Here is a 9,020-nt window from a genome sequence, read left to right as displayed (position 1 = left end):
TGAAAAATTTACTTGTATATTTTCAATTGGCTTAGGGAAATTTATGATCATGCAACGATCAAATGAAAATTACAATTGAGGTTTAATTACTAAATCAGGGAATTAACAAAAACATGAAATGGGATCAACAACTGAGCAAGTCATCTGCTCAACACAATCAATTATCAGATTATGAAGTCAGTGTAATATATCATGAATGTTACAAAAACTAAAATAAACCAATCAAATAGGCCTAGTCTCTTTTCCAAAGCTGAAATGCGACTACACTCCGTCGGAGCACGGTAGCTTGATTGATGTACTCTTATTTGCTCCCATTCCAGCTAACTTCTCTACTTTCAATACAATGGTGAGCAGCAACTCATGATTCCCTTTGCAGTAGGATGTGTTTAAACTTTAGGTTAGTAACTAATTAATGGTGTCATTTTTAATAGACGTACCTACATGCTACTACTTAAACATTCATACATTAACACTTCAAAAAAGCTTAAGCAAATCATCAATTGGCAGATGTCTCTGAACAAGTATATTCAAAATAAAGAAACAAAAGGGAAAAAATCTTATCTAGAAAAGAAAAAGGAACAGCTCTTCAGCTTGCTTGGTCAAAGTCAGATGATTTCTTCTCGCTTGATACGGCTTGATACATGCTGTACGGCCTTCTGGTCTGTGATGGTCTGAATCTACTCTTTCCTTTGGGCTAGCCCAGGGAAAGTAGGGGCATCAGCCATCTTTCTTGTTGTCATGATGGCTTGAGAAAAACATGCTTCTCCTGTGTTTACTTTCACCTTTAGGGGTATGATTCAAACAGATGGCTCCCCATTGCGCCTCCCAGGACTCCTTCCAAGTGACTCAGTGTACCACAGCTCTCATACCCTGACAACATGGTCCAAGTTAAGCTTAACCTTTGGTCCATTTTAGAACCTCCCTCCCAGTTGACAGTTCTTTTGTTTTAGACTGCAAACACATGCATAATTTCAACATAGAGAAGCATGAGAGCAACACGCCATGAGTTTACATCCCTTCTCTGAGTTAACAGTTGAGGTATGCCCATGACTTCTAATCATTAAAGCCATGGACTTGACTTATGACCTACAGAAAACTGTCATTGCTTCTATGCCATTCACACAAACACTCACTCAGCATGTTCTCAAAATACCCATTTTAGGGTTGCTTTTATAATCCTGGTTTCAGAGTAGCAGCGTGTTAGTCTGTATTCGCAAAAAGAAAAGGAGGACTTGTGGCACCTTAGAGACTGTCAAAGTCAGATTCAGAACTCACATAATTTGTCAGACCACTCTGTTTATTAGCAAAGCGCTTTGCTAATGCACCCAGATATGAGCCCCTCTCTGAGGCTCAAGATAACTTATTTATACAGCTAAGCCAAAGCCAATTTAACATAAGAGACAAAAGAAAGCAGAAACTGACAAATATACATACATATCTTATTTGCATACTAACGTTTACCAATCTCCTAGCTCAGTAGGAGCTCTAAGTTAATTAGTTTGAGGACCCATTGTCTCACACTCCTTAATGTTTCTCTTCCTGACAACTATATTTCAACAAACCCTTCAAGTAGCATTTCTTTAATGAATTATAATTTCAATATAATTCATTCTACTTTCACAAGACTAACAAATTTATCTGAGCATAAGCTTTTGTGAGCTACAGTGTTCATCTAAATCCCATTCAAAATAAAGCAAATGTGTTTATACACACTACTCTAGGTCTATATACCTTATACTTCTCAATCCCAAACAAGAGACATGTCCTTCCATGCAAACATAAGAATGGCCATACCAGATCAGAGCAATAGTCCATCTAACCCAGTATCCTTCCTTTGGACAATGGCCTATGCCAGATGTTTCAGAGGGAATTAACAGAACAGACAATCACTGAGTGATCCATCCCCTGTTGTCCGCTCCTGGCCTCTGGGAATCAGAAGCTAGGGACACCCAGAATGCAGAGTTGCATTCCTGGCCATACTGGTTAATAGCCATTGATGGATCTATCCTCCATGAACTTATCTAGTTCTTTTTTTGAACCCCCCCTGTAGCTTTGACCTTCACAACATCCCTGGGCAAAGAATTCCACAGGCTGATTGTGCGTTGTGTGAAGAAGTACTCTCTTTCGTTTGTTTTAAACCTGCTGACTATTAATTTAATGGGTGACCTCCCTAGTTCCTATGTTATGTGAAGGAGTAAATAACACTTCCTTATTCACTTCCTCTACACCAGTCATGATTTTATAGACCTCCAACATATGCCCCTCCCCCCACCCCGCTTAGTCATCTCTTTTCCAAGATGAATAGTCTGAGTCTTTTTAATCTCTCCTCATGTGGGAGCTGTCCCCTACCCCTAATAATTTTCCTCTGTACTTTTCCCAATTCTAATATATAGTAAGATGGGGTGACCAGAACTGCAGGCAGTATTCAAAGTGTGGGCATACCATGGATTTATAAAGTGGTATTATGATATTTTCTGTCTTAGCTGTCCCTTTCCTAAATGGTTCCTAATATTCTGATGGCTTTTTTGCCTGCTACTGCCCATTCTGTGAATGTTTTCAGAGAACTATCGACAATGACTCCAAGATCTCATGCTTTCATGGTAACAGCTAATTCAGCGCCCATCATTTTGTATGACGAGTTGGGCTTATGTTTTCCGGTGTTCATGACTTTGCAAATTATCCAGAGTGAAAAAAGAGACAGGGTTTTTCCATTGGAGCACCTTGCTGGGCAATGTAGACGAAGGTGTGTATGCATCTTCGTGCGGAACACGTGTGTCTGAGCATTCTGAAAAACGGTTACTGCCATTGACACATTTTTTTTACTTATAGTTGGTACCTTGTGTTGTTTCTGATCTGTAGCTAGCTCTAACACCACCTGAAATGCATTTCCAAATAGCCAACCAGCGGTAGCCAGAGTTCTGGGAAATATACTCAAGCCTCCCACGCCTTTTTACCAGACATTGGGAAGAAAATATTTACTTGGGTTATGAAATTATCCTCATTGCATGCAAATGAGTGATTTTACAGATAAACTCTGCTTTAACAGAGCCACCATCCACTAGTTAGGTCTTCTCTTGATTCAGTTCTGTCCTTTTACAACTATAATAACCATGGAAGCTGAAGGTAGCTGAGATAGCTCCATAAAATGTGATGATTGGTTTGCAGGTCTTGGAAGGGGATGACTTTCAAGCAAGTGTCAAATTTCAAGCATTGCATTCCGTCATGTGGGCTTTTTTTATGACCACACTTGTCTCCTAACAATGTTAATTTTTTGTTTCAATGTATCCATCCAGCCGTGCAACACTCTCTATATTTTAGAGGGCATTTCACACTACAGTTTCACCCTAAACTTTTCTGTGAGCTTAGCCTGAAATTTTTTGCCGCTTTAAATGCCTTTTGAACTACAGTCAGCTGCAGTAACTCATGCAGAAAAGCTGTTTCTTGGTTGCCAAAAGCGATAGGAAAGGTTTCATTCCGTATAGAGGAAAGTACCATGTCCCTGGGGATATAGGCACTGCTTGGGACAAATCTATCTCTGATGCAAATCTGTTGAATACAGCTGGGGATAAATTAGTCTCCTTGTGCTTGGTCACTGCCTATCATTTTTAAAATTCCCTTCAAGCCAGCGCTGCATTGCAGATCTATGAGAACAAACAGTTTGGTTGACTCGAGAAGACAGAGGCCTCAGCTACCCTGGGAGTTGTTCTGATTCTGGCCTTCAGGATAGCTGCACCAGTACCAATTCCAGTGTAGATGGGCACAGCTGCCATTTATGTCAATGGGGTTTAATCCCCTTTTCAAACAGAAGCAGCCTCTACTAGTGAAAATAGCGGCTTTGCAGGTCTACACTAGGGTCTGCCGTGGTGGAGATACACAATTGACTGGAACCAGGGCAAGCCCTTCATCTCTGCAATTCCAAAAAGGATCCCACAGCTTGTCACGTGTCAGAATGACACACTGGAAAATTCTTAGAAACAGATGTATAGCATTTTGGTCAGGTCTGCTGCGCATGGGTTACCCATGAGTGGAGTTTCACTATGTTCCTTGTAAAAAGTCAGGCACTGTTATTACTACCCTAACACGGAGTCAAGGTGCAGCCGCTAAGAGGAAAAACACATTGCAGACAAGTTCTGGACTGGCTTTTGCTAAATGAGTGTTGACATGTTTTGAGACTCTTTGACATGCCTCGGGGTGTGCGTGTGTGTACGAACCCCATGTACTCTTCTTCTTCAGTCACCTGGCTGGTGTACAGCAGCAATTACAATTTCCCCTGAAGTTGATAGAGCCAAATGGCTACATCAGGAGTAGCAGAATTTATTGCAGTAATGCCTCTTTCATATTTATAAATTGAGCAGTAGGTAACGATCTGTTCAATGGTCTGTCATGGGGACCCACACTCGCACACTGGGGAGGCCTTGATTTTTCCATTTGTTCATTAGCCCTCCGCATCTACCATGGTTGGTTCGAATTCAGTTCAGAGTTGACCAAGATGACCATGGAAGGTCAAACCCAGGAACCTTCTACATGGGATCTGGCACAAGGTGCTTACTTTTTAAATCTTGTTTAGCCCAATCTGCTTTCCAGGCCTCCTTCTGATCATAGCCTGATTGCATGACGCTAAACAAATATTCCCAGAAAGGCTTGCAGCTCTTAAACTATTGGGGGGTGGGGGGAAGTGACACTGTCCAGATCGTATCGGAAGACATCTCTTTTCCTAGATTCGCTGAGCTTCATGGAATCTTGCAGTAGTTTGGCGTATTGGTGCGGGAGTGACATTAGACAGGACAGGTAGCCATGGTGTTGAAGCCAACTTAAGGGTTCCCGTGATGCATCACATCACTGTATTTAGCTGGGTATCCACAAGTCGTATGTGGCTGCATCTGCTGCATACCAGTGCCCAATATTCAGCTACTGAATATCCAAAGGCTATTGCAGATGTTCGCAACAGTGATGCTGATGCATACCAGGTTGTACCTGCTAGTTTCTGGATTATGTTGGCTCTTGTTTTTAATTTTTGTAGCTACTTTCTCAGGATGATCATGGAAGGAGAGGGTGCAGTCGCGTTTCACTCCGAGATAGGTTGGAATGTAATTGTGTGGAACATTTTTAACCACCTACCTTCAGTGTGTTTTTGGCACTCTTATTATCAAGATGAAATGTGCTTATTATTGTTTTTCCTGGGTTTGGAAATGTAATAATATTACCTTTGAAATGTGATCCCCCCCATGGTTGAGTCTGAAAGTGTTTTAGGTTGGCGGTGATTGTGACACCAAGCTGAGGGGGCGGGGGGGGATGTTGCTTGCACTTTACTAGGTACTAAGCTTAGAAAGGAAAAGTCCAATGTACAAGTACATAACTGGCAAGGTGGTTGCACTGCTGAAAAGGCATTGGGGGTTATAATGGAGTCAATAATATGATGCAGTTGCAGAAAACCCTACTAGCATTCTGGTGTATATTAAGAGGCGTGTCATTTGTAAGACACAAGAGGTAACTGTCCCACTCTACACGGCACTGGTAAGGCCTCAGCTGGAGTACTAGGTCCAGTTCTAATGTCCACACTTTAAAATGTGGCCAAATTGGAGCGAGTCCAGAGGAGAGGAACAAAATGATTAAAGGTGTTGAAAAAAACTGACCGCTGAGGAATGGTTTAAAAAAAACCTGGGTGTGTTTAGTCTTGAGACAAGAAGACTCAGGGGGACCCTGATAATTCTTCAGACACATTAAGGGGTCTTACAAAGAGGACAAAGACCAATTGGTCTCCATATCCACTGATGGTAGGACAAGTAGTAAGCAGCTTAAGCTGCAGCAAGAGAGATTGAGGTGAGATATTAATCCAGAAGCTGTATAATTATAAAGGCAAGTTAAACACTCGAACAGCTGCCTAAGGCAGGTTGTGGAATCCCCATCATTGGAGATTTTCAAGAACAGGTTGGACAAACATTGGTCAGCAGTGGTGGATTAGACTCTGGGGTGACTGGGCCTGGGCCCAGAGGCCCCGGCCAACTTGGGGATCCTGGAAAAAAAATCTGCCACCGGATGGCAGAAGCCCAGAGCCCTGGCAGCCAGGGTAGGGGAAATCCCCATGCCATGACCCCATCCCCAGCAGAAGTTGCGGGATAATGGAAGCCCCCCTCAGTGGCCCCCGACCCCCGTCCCTTGCAGAAGCTGCAAGGTGGCAGGGAAATCCCCCCCAGCATGCCCCCATCCCCAGGAAGCCACCCCCCGCAATGGCCGCCATCCCCAGCAGACACCACTGGATGGGGAAGCCCCCCCACCCAGCAGAAGCTATGGGGTGGCAGGGGAAGCCCCCAGTGCCCCCTGACCCTGTCCCTGGCAGATGTCGCAGTGTGGCAGGGGAAGTCCCCTGGCTCCCACCAGTGTCTTCGCCCCATCCCCAGAAGAAGCTGCAAGATGACAGGGAAGCCCCCACACTCAACCCCAACCCCGTCCCCGACAGAAGCACCAGGCAAGCAGGGCAGGAGAAGCCCCAGCACCTGGCCCCCTGCTGTGGCCCTCGGACTAGAGAAGCTCTTTCTCCCTTGTGTGGCCCTGGGGTTGTGACATGGGGGACAGAGCTGCTCCGGTCTTGGGGCCACATTGTGGGGGGCAGGCAGAAAGGCACAAACGGGTTGCATGGGTGCAGTGGAGTGAGGCAGAATGGGGGAACCCTGGGTGGAACAGGAGCAGGTTCCTGGGGGAGGGGCAGAAAATGGTGGGGCTGTGGGCAGGACCGCAGGTGGAAGGGGTGGAACAGGAGCGGGACCACAGGCAGAAGAGGTGGGGTGGGCCCCCTCCCCCTCACTTTGGCCTCGGTCCCCTTAATCTGTCTCAGGCATGCCTAGGGTTACCTGGTCTTTCCTCAGTGCAGGGGGCTGAAGTAGCAGCCCTCTGGAGCTCCATTCCAGCCATAAGTTTCTATGATGGAGGGTGCCCTCCAGGCCCCTCTGAAGCCAATGGAAGTTTTTTCGATGAACTTCAATGAGGCCAGGAGTTCACCCTGAAACTGCTTTCCAACTGTGGTCATGAATGTGAGGGGTAGGCCCTGAGCTGTTGGAAATCAGCAGAGCTGCACTGACCCAACGTCACTTCCACATTAATCCGGTTTAAACTACAACAGTCACGAGCAAGGCCCTAGTCATTCTTCCTAACTCAATGTTCCTTTGATAGGCCCCAAAGCTCAGTCATTTTGAAAGCCAAGCATTTACATTGTTGTCAGGCCGACACACGATATGGGTGTTTGTTAGAATCAGCTTGCGTCAGCGGAGCTGGTGAAGTATCAACAAAAATGAGCAGGACCATTCTGGTTCGAATGCGCCTGGCTCTGGATGCTATGGAAGCAATACAAGAAAGTCCACCGAGCTTCTTTTACCAGTTCCAGGCAGTGTCTTTAGGGTGGCAGGTTTCCCATGAGTCTTAGAGGGCTTTTATTTCAGTAATTAGTCAGGTGTGTCAGATGAATGGTTTCAGGACACTACCCAACTGAGTAAACAGTTGCAGCCACAGAGTGTAATTATGTATATGCAGCTTAAGGATGTGAACAGGCAGTAAGGCAGGAGTGTAAACAGGCCAGTGTTAACACTGATAGTTGGAATTCGGTGTAATAAACCATTTTGTAAACAAGTAGAGGGCAGCCAGCCAGGTGAGTTTCTCTATACACAGAACCTGGTGAAATCCTGACGCTATTGAAGTCAATGGGAGCTTGTGGATTCAGTGGAGGCAGGATTTCACCCATAGGGTTTGGTGTAGCTAATGATAGACTTCCCTGGAAAGTTGAAATCATAGTATGGTATGTTATTACTTATGTTTTGGTTCTTTTACATAGTTTTCCTCCAAGAGATCTTGCAATTGGGAGAGTCAAGCTCCCTGTATTGGTTTCCTGTCTTCTATTCTGTCTGTTTTTGCCTAGCCACATCTTAATCACAGAGTTCTCTTTTGTGCATCACAGCATGGTCAAGGCCCTAGCACGTGCTTACATTTTGCACTGGTGTCAGTCATATTGCTCTGAAGAATATTCAGATGTTTATAGATATTTACTGAGTAGGTTGGCTTTTTATCAAACTGGGCCCTGAAGTTATTTGCAAGCTCCTATGCATGAGTGACCAGAAAAATGTCAGTCCCAGGTAACGTGGATATCTTGTGCCAGAACAGATTGATTCTGCTAGCGATCACTGTGTGTAAATAAATTGCGTGTCTATGTGCTGTTGTTATTCTCTCCACAAAGGTGAGGCGTGAGCCAGTTGATAGCTGTCTGTTCAATAATCTTTCTAGGGCACTTGATAATTCTAATTCTTATTTCTCTTTTATATGATTAATCAATTACTCATTTGTTTCTCCATCACTTAGAGCTGCACAAAGTTTGACCATCAGGCCTTGTCCATGTCTGAATACTCAAAGGAAGAGCGTTGTAATTTATACAACCAAAAGGATCATCTTAACTGTGCAAATGGTTGTTTAAAGGGGTTGGGGGAGGAGGATGAAACATATGGTTTGATCCATTGAAGCCAAAGTGAAGACTTCCATGATCCCTTTAAAAGAAAAGGAGTACTTGTGGCACCTTAGAGACTAACAAATTCATTTGAGCATAAACTTTCATGAGCTACAGCTTACTTCATCAGATGTGATGAAAGCTTATGCTCAAATAAATTTGTTAGTCTCTAAAGTGCCACAAGTACTCCTTTACTTTTTGCGGATACAGACTAACACGGCTGCTACTCTGAAACATGAGCCCTTTAGGGTATCAGCTGTTTCCTTTGCTTGGTGTTTGACACCACATTAGCAATGAGATTAGGTAGGCAAGAAGAGAGGTCATGGACTGAACTTTGCACCCCTTGATAATCTGTACATTATTCCCTGATAACCAGGAACTTCTATGCTTAAACTCTGTACCGTTCACTTTTTTTTTTTAAATCATCTTAACAAAAAAAATTTCCTCCCCCCACCGTTTCCCCCAATCTATCTTTTTTTTTAGCTTGGATTACCTTCATGAGAATGTGCTGTTGATGGTCCAGGTATGTCCAAAG

Source organism: Lepidochelys kempii, chromosome 12, assembly GCF_965140285.1.
Source record: "Lepidochelys kempii isolate rLepKem1 chromosome 12, rLepKem1.hap1, whole genome shotgun sequence".
In the NCBI taxonomy this organism is placed as follows: domain Eukaryota; kingdom Metazoa; phylum Chordata; order Testudines; family Cheloniidae; genus Lepidochelys; species Lepidochelys kempii.
Note: the sequence above shows the minus strand (reverse complement) of the source record.